At 41.9% G+C, this 24,354-nt stretch overlaps 1 protein-coding gene across 2 annotated transcripts in view; it reads left to right on the forward strand.

The window, feature by feature from the left end:
- LOC140210709 (uncharacterized) overlaps window positions 1-24,354 on the forward strand; it is a 55,763-nt gene that overhangs the window by 13,501 nt on the left and 17,908 nt on the right. For both annotated transcript variants that reach the window (XM_072279922.1, XM_072279923.1), the window contains exon 2: window positions 17,047-17,209. The gene's annotated coding sequence lies outside the window, so the exon portion shown is untranslated. The remainder of the gene's footprint in view (window positions 1-17,046; window positions 17,210-24,354) is intronic.

The following is a 24,354-nucleotide window of genomic DNA, read 5'->3' on the forward strand; positions in this document are numbered from 1 at the left end:
CATCCTCCTGACAGTTAACACTGCCGCCCAGCTTGGTGTCATCCACAAACTTGGAGATGCTGCATTTAATTCCCTCGTCTAAGTCATTAATATATATTGTAAACAACTGGGGTCCCAGCACTGAGCCTTGCGGTACCCCACTAGTCACCGCCTGCCATTCTGAAAAGGTCCCGTTTATTCCCACTCTTTGTTTCCTGTCTGCCAACCAATTCTCCATCCACATCAATACCATACCCCCAATACCGTGTGCTTTAAGTTTGCACACTAATCTCCTGTGTGGGACCTTGTCAAAAGCCTTTTGACAATCCAAATATACCACATCCACTGGTTCTTCCCTATCCACTCTACTAGTTACAACCTCAAAAAATTCCATGAGATTTGTCAGGCATGATTTTCCTTTCACAAATCCATGCTGACATTGTCCGATGATTTCGCCGCTTTCCAAATGTGTTGTTATTACATCTTTGATAACTGACTCTAGCATTTTTCCCACCACCGATGTCAGGCTTACCAGTCTATAGTTCCCCGGTTTCTCTCTCCCTCCTTTTTTAAAAAGCGGGGTTATATTAGCCACCCTCCAATCCTCAGGAACTAATCCAGAATCTAAAGAGTTTTGAAAAATTATCACTAATGCATCCGCTATTTCTTGGGCTACTTCCTTAAGCACTCTGGGATGCAGACCATCTGGCCCTGGGGATTTCCCTGCCTTTAATCCCTTCAATTTACCTAACACCACTTCCCTACTAACATGTATTTCCCTCAGTTCCTCCATCTCACTAGACCCTCGATCCCCTACTATTTCTGGAAGATTATTTATGTCCTCCTTAGTGAAGACAGAACCAAAGTAGTTATTCAATTGGTCTGCCATGTCCTTGTTCCCCATGATCAATTCACTTGTTTCTGACTGTAACGGACCTACATTTGTCTTAACCAATCTTTTTCTTTTCACATATCTATAAAAGCTTTTACAGTCAGTTTTTATGTTCCCTGCCAGGTTTCTCTCATAATCTTTTTTCCCTTTCCTAATTAAGCCCTTTGTCCTCCTCTGCTGGACTCTGAATTTCTCCCAGTCTTCAGATGTGCCGCTTTTTCTGGCTAATTTGTATGTTTCTTCTTTGGAATTGATACTATCCCTAATTTCCCCTGTCAGCCATGGGTGCACTACCTTCCCTGGTTTATTCTTTTGCCAAACTGGGATGAACAATTGTTGTAGTTCTTCCATGCGATCTTTAAATGCTTGCCATTGCATATCCACTGTCAACCCTTTAAGTATCATTTGCCAGTCTATCTAAGCTAATTCACGTCTCATACCAAAGTTACCCTTCTTTAAGTTCAAAACCTTTGTTACTGAATTAACTATATCACTCTCCATCTTAATGAAGAATTCCACCATATTATGGTCACTCTTACCCAAGGGGCCTTGCACGACAAGATTGCTAACTAACTCTTCCTCATTGCATATACTGGTATGCAAAAGTTTGGGCACCCCTGGTCAAAATTTCTGTTACTGTGAACTGCTAAGCAAGTAAAAGATGACCTAATTTCTTAAAGGCATAAAGTTAAAGATGTTACATTTCTTTAATATTTTAAGCAAGATTACTTTTTTATTTCCATCCTTTACAGTTTCAAAATAACAAGAAAGGAAAAGGGCCCAAAGCAAAATGTTGGTCACCCTGCATGGTCAGTACTTAGTAACACCCCCTTTGGCAAGTATCACAGCTTGTAAACGCTTTTTGTAGCCAGCTAAGAGTCTTTCAATTCTTGTTTGGGGGATTTTCCCCCATCCTTCCTTGCAAAAGGCTTCTAGTTCTGTGAGATTCTTGGGCTGTCTTGCATGCACTGCTCTTTTGAGGTCTATCCACAGATTTTCATAGTCATAGCCATAATTTATTGATCCCGGGGGAAATTGGTTTTTGTTACAGTTGCACCATAAATAATAGTAATAAAACCATAAATAGTTAAATAGTAATATGTAATTTATGCCAGGAAATAAGTCCAGGACCAGCCTATTGGCTCAGGGTGTCTGACCCTCCAAGGGAGGAGTTGTAAAGTTTGATGGCCACAGGCAGGAATGACTTCCTATGACGCTCAGTGCTGCACCTCAGTGGAATGAGCCTCTGGCTGAATGTACTCCTGTGCCCACCCAGTACATTATGTAGTGGATGGGAGACATTGTCCAAGATGGCATGCAACTTGGACAGCATCCTCTTTTCAGACACCACTGTCAGAGAGTCCAGTTCTATCCCCACAACATCACTGGCCTTACGAATGAGTTTGTTGATTCTGTTGGTGTCTGCTACCCTCAGCCTGCTGCCCCAGCACCCAACAGCAAACATGATAGCACTGGCCACCACTGACTCGTAGAACATCCTCAGCATCATCCGGCAGATGTTAAAGGACTTCAGTCTCCTCAGGAAATAGAGACGGCTCTGACCCTTCTTGTAGACAGCCCCAGTGTTCTTTGACCAGTCCAGTTTATTGTCAATTCATATCCCCAGGTATTTGTAATCCTGCACCATGTCCACACTGACCCCCTGGATGGAAACAGGGGTCACCAGTGCCTTAGCCCTCCTCAGGTCTACCACCAGCTCCTTAGTCTTTTAAAAAATTAAGCTGCAGATAATTCTGCTCACACCATGTGAGAAAGTTTCCTACCGTAAAGGTTATTGCATGAACTTCAAGTGGGAGACAAAAGCTGCTTGTAAAAGTAAAGGCAGAGACCAAAGTCCAGCTGAACGAATGGAAGGCCAAAAAGAAAGGAGTCAATGGAGATACAAAAAAAAACAGAGGATGAGGAAACCAAGAGGAGAGATCAGATCATAAAGGGAGCAATAGAAGGATTCATAAGAGCCTACTCCAGTGAACTAAATGCACCTTCCCAAGATCAAGGTGCACAAATTAGAAGAAGAAAAAGGGAGTAGAAGAAAGATGTCCAGAGCTGTCAGAAGCTCCTCCTGCAGTCTCAGAGTCAACTCCTACAATCATCATGGAGGAGGACCCAGAAAGTCTCACCTACCAAGCAGAGCGACCTCCCTTGTCAGGAAAGACATTATCCCACTAGAGTAAGAAATCCTCCATAGCAGTTAAATCCTGAATGGGACAATTTAAAATTTGCTCTGCTGTGGATGTCTTTATAGATATTGTATTATATAGTATCCTGTGGATATAAGTTGAGATGCATTCTGTATTGAATTGGAGTTTATAACTAAGCAGGAAGGAGTGTTGTGTATCTAATATCTTAGTGCTATTTGAGTAATATTGTAAATATGTTGTTTGTTGAAGCATTCTTTGTTATTTAAATCATACAACGCAGGTTATCTGTAAAAGTACTTAAATGGCATGCATCAGCATGCCACCATGTGATTCGTGCGTGCCTCACTTAAATTAAAAACAAACTAAGCCGTTTTCCTGGGCTCTTGTCTTTTTCCTTTCAATTAGCTGGTTTCTATGAAGTGCTGAGTTGTGTCCACGATTTTCTGTAGTTTAGTACAGTCTCAATCAGAGTCATTGCCACACGAAGCCATGGTGCATCCAGAAGTTATGCTTTCTATGATGTATCTTTTAAAATTGGTGAGTGTCTTTATTCTTCAGTCCCCTGAGAAAGTAGAGGTGCGGGTATGTTTTCTCGGCCTTCGTATCTACATGGTTGGATTAGGAGAGGCCATTGGTAATGTTTACCCCTAGGAACGTGAAGTTCTCATTCCTCGTAGCTTCAGCATTATTGATATTAACAGGAGCATGCACCCCAACATTTCCATCATTCACCATCCAAGGTTAGATCTGTCTTGGAGGAAATTTGAAGATTGTTCGGCGCTGAAATATAAACTCTTGTTTCCTTAGCTGTTAGGAAGTGTTCTGGAGTTATGAGAATATAGCAGATATAAGTGCTATTCACTCATTTTTTGCCATTTGCAAAATTTGTTCTTTTTTTTATGTTTTGAATAGGCTCCATGGTGTTTCTCGTTTTGTGGCTGCCTGCAGGAAGACAAATCTCAGGGTTGTATACTGCATACATACTTCGATAATAAATGTACTTTGAATCTTTGAATTAGTTCCTACAAGAACCAGTCTTCATTTCTTAATGTAGATTGTAAATTGCAAGCAGTAAATTGAAGTTAAAAGCACACCTTTGCACTGGCTGTGAAAGCACAGGCTGCCCTGCAGATTGCATATGCTTCAGCCAAACATTAAGAGGGTGGGGCTGTGTTAATTGCCCTGATCAACTATGGGTTTAAAGATGCTGCACCATTGTAAATGTAAATAAGTTCAGGGAAGCTTGCAATTAGTTTGGCCGAGCAAAGCTATTTAAACATTCAGAGGTGTTTCCCCACTGTAGACATATAATTCAAAGAAAGCATTGTCAACCCAAAGTATTGAAGTAAATAATGTCATTTTACCTTTTGAAACTCTATTTAATCACCTACTGTTACCATTGATCTTAAAGGGTGTAAAAATGTGATATACTTTTGGGTTTGTGACACTCTACTGAGAGTGCCTCTTAAAGAAATCCTGCTTGCTGAGATGAGTAAAGACTTCTATATCTCCAGCTTTAGTATCTCTCTGGTGATTTCTATCACAACAAAGCAACCAAAAATTTAATTTCCCATCTGCATTTGATACAGGCTCCGGACTCACCTCCAAATGCTCAATCCTCAGGGCAGTCTTTGAGTCCCTAGGTACTTATACTTGCCCTGATCATTGGCAAAGCTCATCCCTGTCCATTAGCAGCTGGGCATGGCATCAAAGCTATCTCTGCAGACCAAAGATCCTAAAAATCTTATGCTGATAGGATTTTTGATCTTCAGTTTTTTTTTAAGTCCACCTTTGATGTTAAAACTGACATTGCAAAAAAAGTTAATGAGTTTGACAGCAATAAAAAGCAATTTTGTTCTGAATTATAATTGGTAGAAAGAATGGAGAGACTAAATAATTGAAGAAATTCATCCATTTCTGTATCTGGCTCAGGTCCATCCTTGAGCCACAAGTGAAACTGCCTCGAGTTAACTTGGGTTGGTGGTTTATATGACCACTTTCTTATCTTTGGAATTCAGCAAGAGTATATAATAAAAGTAATATCCTGCCATCACATGGCAGTAATTACTTCCTGCAAGTGCCATTTAGGAGTTTTCCTTCCTGTTCATAGTTTCTACATAAACTTCTTTAATTATTTGCACTATGTTGTAAGGTCATACTGACTGTATTACTGACAGTTTCTGCCCAACAGTCTTCTTCATTAGAAGATTAAGATGAAGACACAAGAGACTGCAGATGCTCGAGTAAGGTGCAGCGAACATCCTGCTGGAGGAACTCAGCCCTGATGCAGGGTTTCGATCCAAAATGTCGACAGTTCTCTCCCCCCCCCCCCCCCCAGCTGCTCAGCCCTCTGAGTTCCTTCAGCACGTTGTTTGTTGCTTCAGCAGCTGAGATGATTAGTGTGGAGAAAAATCAAGGTGCAACATTTTTGGAGAAGATAAGATAAATCAAGTAGTCGGGTTTGAGAGAAAGGAAAAATTTACATTTCCTTCACAATGTCTGACCGTCATTAAGCATTTTGCAGATGATAATCTACTGTACTCCTTTTAAAGTGTAGCTACCACTGAAACATGGCAGGCATTCTGTGCATGACAAGTTCGCACAAACATCGTTATCATGACCAGATAATCTCTTTAACTGAGGTTGACTGAAGTATAAATGGTTGCCAAATAGGTGGGTAAACCTCCCTTGCTTCCCTTTGAAATAGTGTCATGGTATCTTTTATATCCATGTAATAGATAACAGTTCAAATTAAATTTATTATCAAAGTAAATATATGTCACCACATACAACCTTGAGATTTGTGTTCTTGCGGATATACTTAATAAATCCAATAACCATAATAAAATCAATCAAAGACCACACCCAACAGGGACAAATAGTGTGCAAAAGACAACAGACTGTGCAAATAAAAAAAAGGAACGAAAGAGTAAATATCGAGAGCATGAGATGAAGAGCCCTTGAAAGTAAGTCCATAGGTTGTGGGAGCAGTTCAGTGATGGGTTGAGTGAAGTTATCTCCTTCAGTTCAAGAGCCTGATGGCTGAGGGGTAGTAACTATTCCTGAACCTGGTGGTGTGAGTCCTGAGGCTCCTGTACCTTGTTCCTGATGGCAGCAGCGAGAAGAGAACATGACCAGGATGGTGGCGGGTCCTTAAAAGTTGGATGCTGCTTTCCTGTGATAATATTTCATGCAGATGTGCTCAATGGTGTGGAGGGATTTACACATGGATGAACTGGGCCATATCCACTACTTTTGCTGGGATTTTCCATTCAAAGGCATCTGTGTTTCCATACTCGGCTGCAATGCAGCCAGTCAATATATTCTCCACTACACATCTATAGAAGTCCGTTGAAGTTTTAGGTGTCATGCTGAATCTTCACACAGTCCTAAGGAAGTAGAAACACTGCCATGCTTTCTTCATAATTGCATTTCCATGCCAGGCCCAGGCCAAGTCCTCAGAAATGATAACACTCAGGAATTTAAAGTTGCTGACCCTCTCCACCTCTGATTTCCCCAAAGAGGACTGGCTCATGGACCTTTGGTTTCCTCTTATTGAAGTCAATAATCAGCTCCCTGGTCCATGAGTAAGAAGTAATCTTGCTGACATTGAGTAATAGACAAGATTATTTAACTTCATCCACATTACTGTATAACCTTCCCTTAACGCTGCAATGACGTGTCATCCTGGCCAAAGTGCAACGATCTTTGGACTGCATTCCAGCCTCCAAGATTTGACTGAAAGATGAGTATCATCAAGTTATCATTAACACCTCAATCTTGGGCGTCTAAAGCCAGTAGAATGTAAAAGTATGTCCAAGAAAGGTAACACCTTTCCAAAATTTGAAAGCTAGAGAAACAATGAGTAGAGTGAATGCAAAAATGAAGATGGAGAGACGTCAAAGACATTTCAGAGACAGAATTTCAAACTTTGAAGACAAGAACATTGGGATGAACACTGCAGCTTCATGCAACAAAATAGCAGGAAACAAAGCAGGTTCAAATGCACAAACAATCTGATTTAGATTCAGTTTCAAATTTATGTGTCACGCGTACCTCAAAACATGCAGCGAAATCTTTCATTTTTTGTGTAAACCAGAAACTTGCAGAAGGGTCTGCTGGCAGCAGTCTGCAAGTGTGTTGCCACACATTCTGCAAGTGGTGCAGCGCGGTAGCATAGTGGTTAGCGCAACGCTTCACAGTACTGGTGACCCATGTCCATTTCCTGCCGATGCCTGTAAGGAGTTTGTACGTTCTCCCAGTGACCGCGTGGTCACTCCCACAGTCCAAAGGCATACCAGTTTTTAGGTTAATAGGTCATTATAAATTAGGCTAGGATTAAATCGGCGGACTGCTGGGTGACACGGTTTGAAGGCCCTATTTCATGCAGCATCTTAATAAATGAATATATAAATAATTTTGGCAGCAATATTACATGCCCACAATGCTTGGCAGAACAACACAGAACACAATAAAACAGAACATGCCAAGCAACAAAGCAGCAATATCAAATCAAGCCCTCGTCCTGTCTCCCTCCCAGCTACCAATCCACACACATTCTCAATCCTTTAACCCCAGGACAGGCCATCTTCGCCTTCCAACGGGCCCATCGATTTGCAGATACTGGACCCCTGCTTCTCCAGCAGACTCACAGAGATCTGCAAGTCCAAGGTACCAACAATAATAATATACAATGCTTTTTTTTTTAAATCTGCCTTCCTTTCCTCAGTTTAAACTTATCGGTAAGACATAAAACAAGTTCAACAGGGCATGGTCTTTAGAAATAGATTCCACCAAACGATTCCTGAATTAGTTTACTATGACAGATGTGAGAATTTCCTGCTTGAAATTCTACAGGGTCCTTTCAGAATCTGGATATAACTGTGGCGGTAGTCTGTCTTTTACAAGAGAATTGGTCCAAATTACTGGAAATGTTTTATTAATCTCTCTGTAAACATCACTTTGCAGTTATTAAAGACATTCTCATATAGCAAAGTCAGATGAAATCCACTTACATTGCTACTAAGCCAGAATTGCAAGGTGTCATCACTTCATATTTCTGGATCCAAGTCCTAGAACTCTTCACCCCAATAATTAGGACATCTGGTACTTGGACCAAACAGATTGCCATGGTTCACCTCCAGTTCCTCAAGGGAATTAGCAATAGCCAATATATTATGCTCTCACCAGCTGCATGTCTTATAAAATAAATTTTAAAAATCTTTTAGGGAGAAAAATTGATAATTTTCTGTAATTTATGTAAAGAAGTTGGAAGAAATGGAAAAAGGAAACCGTCTGTGTTTACATTAAATATTTCCTAACATTCTACAAACCTTCTATGGTTTCAGTGTTCTTTATGATGTTCTAGGGTTACAAATTTCACAATATAAACACTTTTTATCTTCATACTCATTTTTAAATGTCCGTATTTCTGTAATGAAGCATTGCACCAATCAGCTTGCTCACAGCAAAGACCCATAACCAACAATGAGATAAATGATCTGAAAATCTGTATTTCACAGTACTGGCTGATTAATGCCGCTTGGCATGCCAAAATATTTCTCTGCTTTTCTTTAGTGTTACTGTATTGCTGGATCTTTGACTTCCACCTGACAGGGTATATTTAAAGCCATGGAGAAATGAGACTATTGCTTATTTTTTTAAAAAAAAAAAGCAGTGACACCAAATCAGAACACATGTGACAGAGTTGGTGTTAAAAGCTGAAAGTAAGGGAAAGAGGATACATCACTAACTATATCTAGCGTCCTGTCCTGGAATATGAGAGGGAAGGGAGAGGAATCCAGGCTGAGATGGATAGGCTGTGAGGTGTCATGGCTTTGTGGCTGAGTTAAAAGTGTTTTGCAGTAAAGACAAAATACTGCTTTGTGCAGGCACCTCTAACCATGATGAGTTGTGGGAGTTCCATTTAATGAGCTATACAGTACTTCTACCACATCTGTTAGTGATTTTGGCTGGGAATTAACTGCAACCCTTTCTCGTCAGGCAGATGCTGCCAGTAAAGCGTTATTAAGTCTACATGTGGTGATCATGGAGACTTTGTGTGTTAAGTTCTTCTCATTTATTTGCAGTCTGTATGTGACAAAGTTGTCAAATGCACTGAAATGCTGCATTGCAAACCAAAATAAAGGATATGAAATACTAATCCCAAGAATTATTTTTATATACAAGCACATCCTGACAAGTTGGTGCCAGTGACCAATGTGATTAATGGCGACGTCCTGCCATTAGTTCATAAACTACTTCTACTCGTTCTTTTGCTTCTTTTCTTAAAGATACTTCTACCAGTAATCTGTGTGTGATTGGAGCCTGTAATTTTACATTTTGATAATGTGTTTTTGAGCCGACGGAATGATCTGGTGCTTTTGCTGCCTCCATGGGAATTTGACGTGGATGAGAATGGAGGGTGTGGCCTAATGCTCCAATTCTCGACCAACTAGCTGATTAAGTCGTTGAACAAGATTGAAATCAATGAGAACAAGAGCAGAAGGCCAGCGGGTGTTCAGTGCTGCCTGCCAATATTTGACTGATCTCCCTCTCCACCTGGCTCGCTACTACCAGAGGAAGGTGTAAGAGTCTTGAGCAAGGTTTGATCACTGCGGTTTGTGGATTGGACTCATCTTTAGAGGACTCTGCAGTTCATGTTATAAGTGATTCTTGTTTCTGGTTACTCTTTTTTTCATTTCTATTCTGCACCATTTTGATTGGGGCAGTTTGGCTCTGCAGCCTGCAGTCAACGAACAGCACGGTGCTAAACTGAACTAAACTGAACATTCCTAGACTGCTTTAAGGACTCTGCAGTTTGATGTTTAATATTTTGTGAGCTGTTCACTTGTTTTTCGCCATTTGTGTGATTTGTTGCATATTTTTGCACATTAGGTGTTTGATATATTCTTTGACTGGGTTCCATGGTGCTTCTTTTTTTTTTGTGGCTGCCTGTGGGAAGAAGAATCTCAGGGTTGTATTCTGCATACATACCCGTACTTTGATAAAAATTGCACTTTGAACTTTGAACATCCTATTCTATTTATTGTATTAGACACATAAATAATCATTCCACATAAAACACATTTGATCCATTAAAAGTCACCCTTCCCGTACACCAACACTCGATAATCTGGAACAGAATTACCAAAATTTCTGCTAAAATAAATGTTTATTAAACTATTATTTCCCATCAATGACTTCTGACAAATAAAACACACAAGAAATAAGGCATTTGGTTCTTCAGGCCCACTTAAGTGCTCTTTACTTTCCAATATCAATGTCATTTGATTTCCAAACAACCCAAGTATTAATCAATCTCAGTCCTCTGAATTAAGAAGTTTATCTTCAGTTAGTTCCTAAATGGTGACTCCATTATCCAAAGATCTTGTCCCTTTCCCCCAGTTCTGCACTGTCCACCCTAAGGGAATAACCTCTAGGTATCTATCCTGTCCATCTTTCCTAAGGTCTTATATGTGTCAACTCTTGTAAGCTCACCTAAGTAAGGATCAATCATCCTCCATCTCTGTTCATGCAATAATCCCCACATCCTAGGAGTCAATCTGGTGAACCAGTCTCTCCTCCAAGGACCCTGTCTACACTTCTTGCTGACTCGGTAAAGCAGCCAATATAATCAAAGACCCCACCCACTCTGGACATTCTCCCTCCCCTTCCCATCAGGCAGAGGATATGAAAGACTGAAAGCACTTATCACCAGCCTCAAGGACAGCTTCCAACCTGCTCTTGAATTTTTTCCTAGTACAATAAGATGGAGTCTTGACCTCACGATCTACCTCATTTTGACCTGTATCTATTGTCTACCTGTACTACACTTTCTCTGCACTCTGTTATTGTTTTACTTTGTACTACCTAATGCACTGATGTAATAAATTGATCTGCATGAACAGTATGCAAGACAAGTTTTTCACTGTACATCAGTACATGTGGCAACAATAAACCAATTTACTCCTTGGACGACTATTCTTTCTTAGGTATGGAGACCAAAGCTATTGTATTGACATCAGTTCATGGTGAAGAATTCCAGTGGATTTTGTGCAATGGATAAAATAGGAATTCAGTAGACTTGATCCAATCCTTCAAGAATCTGAAAGAATTTTGCCTCTTTCTGGAACTATACCGTTTCACCATCATCTGAATCGGAGAAGATCACATACACTTTATGAAATTCTCCTGATTCTGGTCTATTAATTATAATAGAACAAAAATGATTATGAGATTGGGACAATGAGTTAGGGATTGAAAAGTACGTCTTGTCAGAGGTGATAATATCTGAGAAGGCATGTAGGATCCCTCTTGCAAAGACTAGAGAAATTTATTTCCGAGGGAAAAGTGTTCACTCTGCGATTGTTTTGTTACAGAGTAAGTTGAATCGATCAATCAGAATCATGTTTAATATTAGCATATGTCATGAAATTTTTTTGTGGCAGTAGCACATTGCAATACATAATAATAAAATATTAATTACAATACATATTGTAAAATACCGAGGTAATGTTCATGGGTTCATTATCCATTCAGAAATCTATGGACAGGAAGAAGCTGTTCTTGAAATGTTGAGTGTGTGTCTTCAGGCTTCTGTATTTCCTCCTTGAGAAGAGAACATGTCCTGGGTGATGGAGGTTCTTAATAATGGATACAGCCTTTCTGAGGCATCACCTTTTGAAGATGTCATGGATGTTGGGGAGGCTGATGCCCATGGTGGAACTGGCTGAGTTTACAATGTATTGCAGCTTTCTCCAACCCTGTGCAGTGACCCTCCATACCAGATGGAGATCCAACAAGTACGAATGCTCTCCATAGTACATCTGTTGGAATTTGTGAGTGTCTTGGTGACATACCAATTCTCCTCAAATTCCTACTGAAATAAAGCCACTGCCATGCCTTCTATCTAATTGCATCAGTATGTTGGGCTCAAGAAAGATCCTCAGAGATGTTGATACCCTGGAACTTGAAACTGCACACCCTTTCCACTCCTGATCCCTCGATGAGGACTGGTGCGTGTTCCCTCAACTTACCTTTCCTGATTTCCACGATCAATTGTTTATTCTTACTGACGTTGAATATAAGATTGTTGCTGTGACACCTCTCAACTAGCTGATTTATCTCACTCCTGTGTGCCTCTTCGTCACCATCTGAAATTCTTCCAACAATAGTGGTGTCCTCGGCAAATTTATAGATTCTGTTTCTGCTGTGCCTCCATACAATCGTAGGGTAAAGAGAGCAGAGCAGTGGGCTAAGCAAGCATCCTTAAGGTGCGCCAGTGTTGCTTGTCAGTGAGGGGGAGATGTTATTTCTGTTCAGCACAGACAGTGGTCTCCTGGTGAGGAAGACAAGGATCCAATTGCACAGGAAGGTACAGAGGCTCAGGTCTTGGAGCTTTTTGATTAGAACTGAGAATATGATTGTGTTGAACACTGAGCTGTAGTCAATAAAAAGCAGCCTGATGTTGGTATTACTATTGTCCAGGTGATCCAAGGCCAGGTGGTGAGCCAGTGAGATCAGAATCAGTTTTAATATCATCGACATATGGCATGAACTTTGTTAACTTTGTGGCGGCAGTACAATGCAATACGTTATAATAGAGAGAAAAAAGAAAACAGTGAATGACAGTAAATTATATATATATTAGTGAAATTAAATAAGTGCAAAAAATGGGAAATTAAAAAATTAGTGTGGAAGTGTTCATGAGCTTAATGTCCATTCAGAGATTCAATGGTAGAGGGGAAGAAGCTGTTCATGAACCATTGAGCGTGTGCCTTCAGGCTTCTATGCCTCCTTCCTGATAGTAACAATGAGAAGGGGGCATGTCCTGGGTGGCGGAAGACCTTAATGGTGGACGCCACTATTGTAGCGATAGGCAAATTGCAGCAGGTCTAGGTCCTTGCTTAGGTAGGACTTGATTCCAGCCATGACCAACCTCTCAAAGCACTTCATGATAGTAAATGTGAGTGCCAATGTAAGCCTGCTCTTCTTGGGCATTGGAATGATTGTCATCCTTTTGAAGCAGGTGGAAACCCCTAACTGCAGCAGTGAGAGATTAGATTAGATTATGAGGACACGTAATCCTCTTTTATTGTCATTTAGTAATGCATGCATTAAGAAATGATACAATGTTTTTCCAGAATAATATCATGAAAACACATGACAAACCAACTTAAAAACTAACAAAAACCACATAATTATAACATATAGTTACAACAGTGCAAAGCAATACCATAATTTGATAAGAACAAACCATGGCACGGTAAGAAATCTCAAAGTCCCTCGAAAGTCCCATCATCTCACGCAAACGGTAAACCTCCAGCGCCGCCAACTTGCCGATGCAGCATCCTGGAAGCATCCGACCACAGTCCGAGTCCAAGCCTCCGACACCGAGCGCCGAGCACCATCTCTGCCAAGCGCTTCGACCCCGGCCCCGGCAACAAGCAATAGGCAAAGCCGAGGATTTGGGACCTTCATCTCCGGAGATTCTCGATCGCATAGTCGCAGCGGCAGCGAAGCAGGCATTTCAGAAGTTACTCCAGGTGTTCCTCCATACTCTCACAGCTGTCTCCATCAAATCCGGATTGTGCACGGCCCCTCTAGTTACACATATTGATATCATTCAGAACGGCCGCCATCTTCTCCTCCGTAAAGATTGTTAGTTAAAGTGAATAAAATTATAAGACCATAAGACTATAAGATATGGGAGCAGAATCAGGTTACTTGGCCCCTGGAGCTTGTTCTATCATCCCATCATCGCTAATTTATTAATCCAACGCCATTCTCTGGTCTTCCACGCGTAACCCTTGATGCCTTTACTAATCAAGAATCTACCAACCTCTGCTTTAAATACACCCAATGACTTGACCTCCACACCCATCTGTGGCAAAGACTTCCACAGATTCACCATCCTCTGGCTAAAGAAATTCCTCCTCATCTCTGTTCTAAAGGGATGTCCCTTTGCTCTGAGGCTACCCTCTGGTCTGAGACTCCACCTCTGTAGGATACCTGCTTTCCATGATCACTCTATCTCAGCCTTTCAATAATTGGTAGATTTATGAAAGGCCCAAATAGAATGAGAAAAAAACAATAAATGAAGTGTAAGGGGGTTTCGTCTTTTATATTACTGTGGAGCCTAATTAAAATGGCTTCTTTGTTATGTTATACTTAGGAATGCTTCTTTGTTATGTTAAACTCTGAGAAAGTTCTTCCCGCTGGCAGTTTGTTGAATCACGTTACTGATAAGAAGATGTTATGAACCAATTGGGATAGTTGTTATGGTTTTGGTGTATTTGAAGATATTATATGCGCGGGGTTTTGGAGCAGAAGGTGGGAGAGAGAGACGGAGAATGGACCAGGTGCTGTGATGTCCGCTAATGGGGTCGGTCCCCGAGGAGGGCGTTCGGCGAGGAGACGGAGACGGGCTCATGTGGAGCCTCTGGTCGACCACCATTGTTGGTCCCAGGCGGCCGGTCGAGGTGGTCCGAGGGGTCGCAGGGTGAAGAAGAAGGGTCCCGAGCTCCAACTGTGCACGAAGAGGTTAAACTTTGATAAGTGTGGCGCCTTTTATTTTCCTTTTATATTTTATGCTCTATTAATTATATAGTTCCAGTAATATCTATAAACTGTAAATCACCTAATCGTATCTGGTATATTGTCTGTTATTTGGGCGGGGTGGGGTACATCACACAGCATCCACACAAACTATTACCAAGTTTGGTGGGGCCGAGGCTGTTTCCCTAGACAACAGCGAGCCGAGCGACCCTGAGGGTGGCCGGGGGGCTACAGAAGTCTATAAATTAACTAGAAAGATTAGAGGGGATTAAAATACATTCTTTGTTGTCATCACCGAAAGGGTTTTATGTTTCCATGTGACATGGGTCGTTTCATCCCATCAGATTTATTCTGGCTTTCATTTCCACGCCCTCCCCCTAATTTTCCATTGCAAACTATTCTCCCCATATTCCTATCAATGTCCAACAGGTTCCACAAGTCACCTACACACAAGGACCAATCAACTGACCAAGGCATACACCTTTGAAGTGTGGGAGGAAAGTTTGGTGAGGACAAAAGCTATCATCACATTTAAGTAGTGCCCGGATGAGCGTTCGACAAGTTGTAACTTACAAGCAATGAGGCAGGTGGTGCAATATGGGCTAGTATGGAATGCCCTTTTCAGCTGACTTGGACATGATGGGCTGAATGACCTCTTTGAGCACACCCAAAAAATGACACCATAGATTGTTGCCCAATCCTCCCTCCACAGTGACATGCTGAGGCTGGATGCAATATGAGTCTGTTGCCACATTTCCCCGCATGGTGCATTTTTAAGTTGCTGCAACTGGAGATGAGCAGCGTGAGCTGTGTTCTCCACGAGAGGAAGTGAAATGTGATGTGTGAGTCACACTGGATTGCTCCCAGCTAAGCATTGGTCATAACCAGCGGTTACCAGATCACTAATGCCCTCAAACTAGGCTGCCTAAAGTGGTGCTGTAGTACAAATCACTGCATGTTATGAAGAAAATATTCTCTCTGGCACCTTTATTACACAGCTAACATTACTGACACAGATCAAATTGCCTGGCCATTATTGCCATGCTGGAGGCTCACTGGGTGCATGGTCATTGTTACATTTCCCACATTAGTTCAAGAAAAACATCAATGCCTCTTCAGTGCTTTGGGATTCTGAGGCATATATCGAGTGGACAGACAGAGACCTTTTCCAAGGGCAGAAATAGTTAATACGAGGAGGCATAATTTTAAGATGATTGGAGGAAAGTATAGGAAGGTAATTTATCTACAAATGAAGGAGAGGTGGACAGCAGTTTAAGCAACTTGGACAGAAATAAGCAGAGAAGACAATCAGGACAGGTTGTGCGAGCTAGGGCCTTTTCTCTTTGGAGAAAAGGAGGAAGAGAGATGCCTTGATGTAGGTGCATTAGACAATAAGAGGCATAGATTGAATGGACAGCCAGGGACATTTTCTCAGGGTGTCAAGGGCTAATACAAGGGGACGTACTTTTGATGTAATTAGGGGGGATGTCGGTGGTAAATTTTAGTTTTACACAGAGTGATGAGTGCATGGAATGTACTGCTAGGAGTGGTGGTAGAGGCAGATACATTAGGGACTTTAAGAGACTCTTAGAGAGGCATGTGGATGATAGAAAAATGAAGGGCTGTGTGGGAGGTAAGGATTAGATTGACCTTAGAGTAGATTAAAATTCTGTGCCAAAATGGTGGGCCTGAACTGTGCTGTAATGTTCTCTGTTCTATGTTCTTTCTTTAGTCTGCCCATTCGAGTCTTGACTAAAAGAAAGGTGAGAGACAAGGAAATAACTGAGCTATCCTATTGTTACGTCCAGTTATTTCCAGGAGTGCTGCTAGTCTGTGCCACTCTCTCATATCCAAATTCCTCTAGTTATCCGCCCATCTGAACCTATGTCACCCTCACCCATCATGCTCAGTGTTCCCAATGATCACCACTCACAGCCCTTGTCAGTCAGATTCAGATTCATTCATTTATCTCATCAAAGCACACAGTGAAATGCATCATTTGTGTTAACAACTGATGCAACCTTAGGGCTGGAGGCTGCCTGCAAGCATCACCACACATTCCACAGCCAACATAGCCTGCCCACAGTGTTCAATAGAACCACGCAAGCAACAACAACAGCACCAAAACAATTCCCTGGCCCCCCTCCCACCAATCACGCACGCAGACAGACCTCAAACCTCACAACAGACCCCTAGCCTCCAAACTCCAAACTTGGCCCAGACTCACAGACACAGGGCCCCTGATTTGCAGACAATGGACCTGAATGACCCTAGATTCCAACATAAAATGCTCCCAATTTCATTGATTACATAAAAGACTAGATTCTTCTTAGCAATACTTCAACACTTCCACCTACTCCCTTTTGGACTTTATCACCTTTAGATTGGCAGAATTATACATTTATAGCTATTGGAACATTGCCATCTTTCTCAGACTCTCCTTTCTTCTTACAGTGACACAACCCAGTTCCAGTAACTACAAACAACAGGCCGCTTTGAATTCAAGCCAACTATTGGAATATTTGTGAAAGCCACACCTGCGTTCATGCCAGAGGGCAAAGCAAAGATATTGGAAAAGAAAGGTTATTGGAAGAAGTGAGTGAGATGAATTGAAAAGGTAAGATATAGGAGCTGAAGGAGGGACATAGAATTATGATGTGGTTTAAGCAGAGTAATCCCTTAAGAGGAAAGTGCATGCGTAAAATTTCAATCACTTTTTTACAGTGTAATGCAACTGAGAAATTTCTCCCATCATGAACATGGCAGAAGGCATTTTCCCTGAGTCTCTCTTATGCCTGATGCTACTTATAGAAACATAGAAAACAGGTGCAGGAGTAGGCCATTATGCAACTGTCATTCATGGGATAATGTCCTTCCATTTGCAAACCTCCCTGCAGTAAAGTTTGGATCATGATATCCTAGGAGTAACCTACACAAGTCACACCCAGGGCTTTCCCTGTGCAATAACAGACTTGGTCTCTTATTAGGTCGTAGGTAGAGTCATAGAGCACTACAGCCCAGCCACAGGCCCTTCTGCCCATCTAGTGTGTGCAGAGCTATTATTCTGCCTAGTCCCATTGACCAGCACCTGGACCATAGCCATCCATATCCCTCCCATCCAGATACTTATCCAAACTTATCTTAAGTGTTGAAATTGAACCCCTATCCACCACTTCTGCTGGCAGCTTATTCCAGGTAATTTTCCATTATCTCTTAGTTAAGAAAATGCACAAGGCACATTCAGTTGAAGATTGTTTGCATGAGTTTAACAAATGCATCAAGATTAAATGCTCTTGCTTTACAGTTTTACAATCAGTAGCAAACTACAATGTACAACATAAAGGTTATCATGTCAATAATGTATATAGACTATGCCAGTAATACAGGTTACATCCTGGCTTCCAGTTAGTATTACATAATACTGTAGATCCACCCACATACCTTCAGACATACTTAGCTACAATGTCATTAAATGAAATGAAATGCTCTGACAAAATCAGATCAACAATGATAACAATGATAGATATCTCAATTTCTGTGGAGATCATGTTTACTTAGTGAGGCCCTCTGTTGACTGGGTTCAACAGTGGATACTGTTTCCCAGGGGTCTCCGTGATACACAAGCCAGGGCACTATGATATGGAGAGCAAGCTGTTGCCCATTTAGTAGGCTTCCTTTCTCCACACAGTTGATGAATCCAAAGGAACAGCAGAACCAATACGGTTTGACACGAGTGGCGTCGCAGAAGTTGCCAGCCAACGTCGAGCTCAATGTCGGACTGCCCTAGAGACTCCAGCTCGGAATTTTTCCTCGGGGTTTACTCACAAAGCTTTCACCATAAGTGGGTACAGCAGCAAGACAGCAGAGGAGTGAGTTCAGAGTTTCCCTTCACCTTGATGAGCTGCCAAACCTGCCTGACAAGCCCCATCTGCCCAAAGCAATTGGTTGTGACACACCAGCATCCTGCCTTTTCCCCTTGTCCTGTCAGTAGAAATGGTTCCATCGGATTTAGTAGCTAAACAGCACATGAAGGCGAGGAGCTGGACTTGGTTGTCAGAGGCTATTTGAGACACACCCATTGGGAGCATTTAATAGATAGTGGGAGCTTATCCACATTTTACAGCTATAACAACCTCAAGGAACCAATAATAGTGAATTAGTATGGTTTCATTGCTGAGAAGACTTCAATGCAGTTCAAAGTATTAAAATGCAAGCCCTCTCTGTCAACACCACAATTCAAAGTTCTATGAACTGAACAGTTCTGTGAATATAGGGCCACACCACAATGGGGTGGATGTTGTGATAAGCAGTGAGTACTGCCAGCTAGCAACTGATTTCTGTGAAACTAAATTTCATCTCCTGTGTACAATGTTCAGTGTGCTATATATTAGCTGCAAAGCTTTGTGGTCTTCAGAAATCCAATCCATTCCATTGCCATCAAATGTACCATTGGGGAATGCTTTCACCTGTAATTTGTGCAAACCATTGGGAGTTTTTTCCATCAAGCCTCTATCAAGTCATAGAGAAGTACAGCACAGAAACAGGCCATTTGGTCGATCTAGTCCATGCTGAAACCACTTAATCTGCATACTCCCATCGAACTGCACTGATTCATAACCCTCCACATCCCAACCATCCATGTACCTATCCAAACTTAACTTAAACGTTGAAATCGAGCTCGCATGCACCACTTGTGCTGGCAGCTCATCCCACACTTTCACAACCCTCTGAGTGAAGAAGTTTCCATTCATGTTCCCCTTAAACTTTGCACCTTTCACCCCTTGACCCATGACCTCTGGTTGTAGCCCCACCCAACCTCAGTGGAAAAAGCCTGTTTGCATTTACTCTATATATAACCCCTCATAATTTTGTATTCCTCTATCAAATCTCCTCTCAATCTTCTACGTTCTAAAGAATACAGTCCTAACCTATTCCATCTTTCCTTACAAATCAGGTCTTCCAGACCCAGTAACATCCTTGTATATTTTCTCTGTACCCTTTCAACTTTGTTTACATCTTTCCTGTAGGTAGATGGCCAAAACTGCACACAATACTCCAGATTAGACCTCACTAACGTCTTATACAACTTAAACATAACATCCCCATCTCCTGTATTCAAAAGTTTGATTTATGAAGGCCAAAGTGCCAAGAGCTTTCTTTATGACGCTATATACCTATGACACCATTTTCAATGAGTTATGGACCTGCATTACCAGGTCCCTTTGTCCCACAGTCCTCAGTGCCCTACCATTCACTGTGTAAGACCTACCCTGGTTGGTCCTACTGAAGTGCAAAACCTGCATTAAATTCTATCTTCCATTTTTCCAGCTGATGCAGATCCCTCTGCAAGCAGTGATAGCCTTTCTTGTAGTTCACTACACCCCCAGTCTTGGTATCATCCACAGATTTGCTGATCCAGTTGACCATATTATCATCCAGATCATTGATATAGATGACAAATAACAAAGGACCCAGCACCGATCCCTGTGGCACACCACTAGTCACAGGCCTCCAGTCAGAGAGGCAACCATCTACTGCCACTCCTGGCTTCTCCCACAAAGCCCGTGTCTAATCCAATCACAAACGAGAAAATCTGCAGATGCTGGAAACCTGAGCAACATACACAAAATGCTGGAGGAATTCAGCAAGCCAGGCACCACCTAGGAAAAGAGTACAGTCAACATTTTGGTTCGGCCCAAAACATCAACTGTACTCTTTTCCTAGATGCTGCCTGGCCTGCTGAGTTCTTCCAGCATTTTGTGTATGTTGCTCCAATGTCTAATTCAATTTATTACCTCAACTTGAATGCTGAGCAACTGAACCTTTTGACCAACCTCCCATGTGGGATCTTGTCAAATGCCTTGCTACAGTCCATGTAGACAACATCCACTGCCTTGCCTTCATCCACTTTCCTAGTAACTTCCTCTCAAAACCCTATAAGGTTTGTTAAATATGACCTACCTCGTATGAAGCAATGCTGACAATCCTTAATCAGACCATGTCTATCCAAATACTCCAAATACTTATGCAGTATATCTGGTACCTTCGAATACCTTCCAATAATTTTTCCATAACTGATGTCAGACTCACCAACCTTTAATTTCCTTGTTTATGTTTAGACCCTTTTTAAAACATCAGAACAACATTGACTATCCTCCAATCCTCTGTTATCTCTCCTGTTACTAAGGATAATTTAAATATCTCTGCTGGGGCCCTGACAATTTCTGAATTTGCCTCCCGAGGGGTCCAAGGGAACATTTTGTGGGACCCTGGGGATTTATCCACACTGATTTGCCTCAAGATAGCAAACGCCTCCTCCTCTGTAATCTGTACAGGATCTATGATGTTGATTCTGCTTTGCCTCAGTTCTATACCCTCTGTCCATCTCCTGAGTAAATAAAGATGCAAAACGATTACTGTAGATCTCCCCCATGTGGGCACGTGGCCAAGTGGTTAAGGCATTGGACTAGCAATCTGAAGGGCGTGAGTTCGATCCCCAGCCGAGGCAGCATGTTGTGTCCTTGAGCAAGGCACTTAACCACACAGTGCTCTGCGATGGCACTGGTGCCAAGCTGTGTGGGTCCTAATGCCCTTCTCTTGGACAACATCGGTCTCGTGGAGAGGGGAGGGGAGACTTGCAGCATGGGCAACTGCTGGTCTTCCATACAACCTTGCCCAGGCCTGTGCCCTGGAGAGTGAAGACTTTCCAGGTGCAGATCCATGGTCTCACAAGACTATCAGATGCCTTTAAGATCTCCCTCATCTGCTTTGGCTCCACATGTGGATTACCATTTTGATCTCCCAGAGGACCAATTTTGTCCCTTGCAATCCTTTTGCTCTTAGCTTATCTGTAGAATCCCTTAGGATTCTCTTTCATGTTGTCTGCTAGTGCAACATTATATCTTCTGTTGGCTTTCCTGATTTCTTTCATAGGTGATCTCTTGCATTTCATATATTCTATAAGCACTTTATTTGTTCCTACCTGCCTGTACCTGCTAAGCACCTCCTTTTTTCCTCAACCAGGGCCTCAATATGTTTTGAAAACCAAGGTTCCCTACATTTGTTATCCTTACTTTTTTTCTGAAAGGCACATAGAAGCTTTGTACTCTCAAAATTTCATTTTTGAAGGCCTCCTACTTTCCGAGTTTACCTTTGACCTCTCAGTGGAACTTTTAATTGATGAAGGAAACTTTCCCGAACACATTTGATAAACTCTGTACCATCTATTCATTTTACAGTATAGGAAGCCCAGTCGATATGTGGAAAGTTAATATCACCTACTATAATCTTTTTTGCAATAGTCTGCAACTTCTTTACACATTTGTTCCTCTAAGTCCCTAGGACAATTGCATGGTGTGTAATATAGCCCCATTAACATGGTTACACCTTTTTATTTCTCAGTTCCACCCATATCACATCACTAGATGAGTTTTCCAGTCTGTTCTGACAGACCTCTGCCGCGACATTTTCCCTCACTAGTAACACCACCCCTCCATCTTGAATCTCTCCCACTCTTTCACATCTAAAACAATGGAACCCGGAAATACTGAGCTGCCGATCCAGCCTACCTGCAACCAAATCTCACTAATGGCTACAATATCATAATTCCAGATGTTGATCCATGCCCTGAGTTCATCAGCCTTTCCTACGATACTCCTTGCATTGATATATACACAGCTTCGGACACCAGTCACACCATGCTCAACCTTTTGATTCCTGACTTGGTCTGAAGTCTCTTTTTCTCCATAACCTCTTCATTAACTGTTCTGGCACTCTGGTTCCCAACCCCCTGCAATTCTAATTTAAACCCAGCTACAGGGATCATGTCATGGTCCTTCCATAGTGAGAAGAACTGTAAGTTCAAGAACTACAGGGCATTGGTTTAAGTGGAGAGGGAAAAGATTTAATAGAAACTTAGCAACATTTTTACACAAAGGCAGATATATAAATGATGTAGGATGAGCTGCCAGAGAAAATGGATCAGGCAGATAAAATAACAGCTGTTGAAAAACAATTCAAAAGGTACATGGGCCATACACTGGCAAATGGGATTTTTAAATGTTTTAATACATTTTTTGGAAAATCTAAAATAAGGGACTATAAAACATTGATTTGGCAGCTTGTTCCATTAACTCATCACTCTCCAGGTGGAAAGCACTGACTGATAATTCCTGCGATGCTGCTGGTGCCAAACTGCGTCACTTTCTGCTGTTCCATTGGATTCTGTGGGTTCCTATAAAATCTGTCCCTGCTTTACCTTACATATTTCAGGCATGTACCACCAGGCTTTAGGACAGCTGCCACTCTACTGTTATAAGACTATTAAATGGTTTCCTAGAATGACAGGATGAACTCTTGATCTCACAATCTACGTTATTGTCTACCTGCATCACACATTCTCTGTAGCTGTCACACTTTATTCTGCATACTGTGATTATACTACCTCATTGCACTATGTAATGAAGAAGTTTCACATGGGCCCCCAAATCCTCAAGACCTTCTACAGGGGCACAATTGAGAGCATACTGACTGGCTGTATCACCACCTGGTACGGGAACTGATCGACGGGCACTGCAGGAAGTGGTACAGACAGCCCAGCGCATCTGTGGATGTGAACTTCCCTCCACTGAGGACATTTATAGCAGCAGATGCAAAAAGAAGGCCTGGAAGGTCATCAGGGACACCAGTCATCCCAGTCATAAACTGGTTCAGCTGCTTCCATCTGCAAAGGCTACCACAGCATTAAAGCCAGGACCAACAGGCTACGGGGCAGCTTCTTTCTACAAGCTATTAGAATTTAAATTCACATGTCTGTACATTACAACGGAGTCATAACCAAAGATTTTTACTCCCGCAAATTGTGGGATGGATGTAAGATTTAAATAAATTCTAAATTCTAATCTGTATTAACAGTATGCAAGACAAGCTTTTCACTGTACCTGGGACATGTGACAATAATATACCAATCGCATTTCCAGTTTCCCCAAACCTGATTAAAGGCTGTGCACACTTACCCTGCCCTTCATAATCTTATAAGCTCTCCCCTCTATAAAATCACCCCTCATTTTCCTATATTCCAATGATAAAAGTCCCAATCTACTCAACCTCTGTCCAAAATTCAGTCCCTCAGGTACCAATAACAACCTCGTAAATCTCCTCTGCACTCTTTTTAACATGATGGCATCTCAATAACCACTGCTTAATCTTTCAAGTGTTTCCAACATCTTTACTTACATTTTCTGGTACATTCATTACTACATTCCTTCCAGGAATGCCAACCCTGATGGTGTTTCGCTCCGCTCTCTGATTGGATCTCAGTGTCTCTATTACCTTGGTCACCAGCAACGGATTCTGTCTTCCGCTTTGACTTTTATAAGACCATAAGACCTAGGAGCAGAATTAGGCCATTCAGCCCATCGAGTTGGCTGCGCCAATCCATCATGGCTGATCCTGGATCCCACTCAACCCCATACATCAGCCTTCTCGCCATATCCTTTGATGCCCTGACTGTTCAGGAAACTATCAAATTCTGCCTTAAATATATGCACGGACTTGGCCTCCACCGCAGTCTGTGGCAGAGAATTCCATAGATTTACTACTCTCTGGCTAAAAAAATTCCTCCTTACCTCTGTTCTGAAAGGTTGTCCCTCAATTTTGAGGCTGTGCCTTCTAGTTCTGGATACCCCCACCGTAGGAAACATCCCCTCCACATCCACCCTACCTAGTCCTTTCACATTCGATAAGTTACAATGAGATCCCGCT

Source organism: Mobula birostris, chromosome 15 (assembly GCF_030028105.1).
Source record: "Mobula birostris isolate sMobBir1 chromosome 15, sMobBir1.hap1, whole genome shotgun sequence".
NCBI lineage: Eukaryota > Metazoa > Chordata > Chondrichthyes > Myliobatiformes > Myliobatidae > Mobula > Mobula birostris.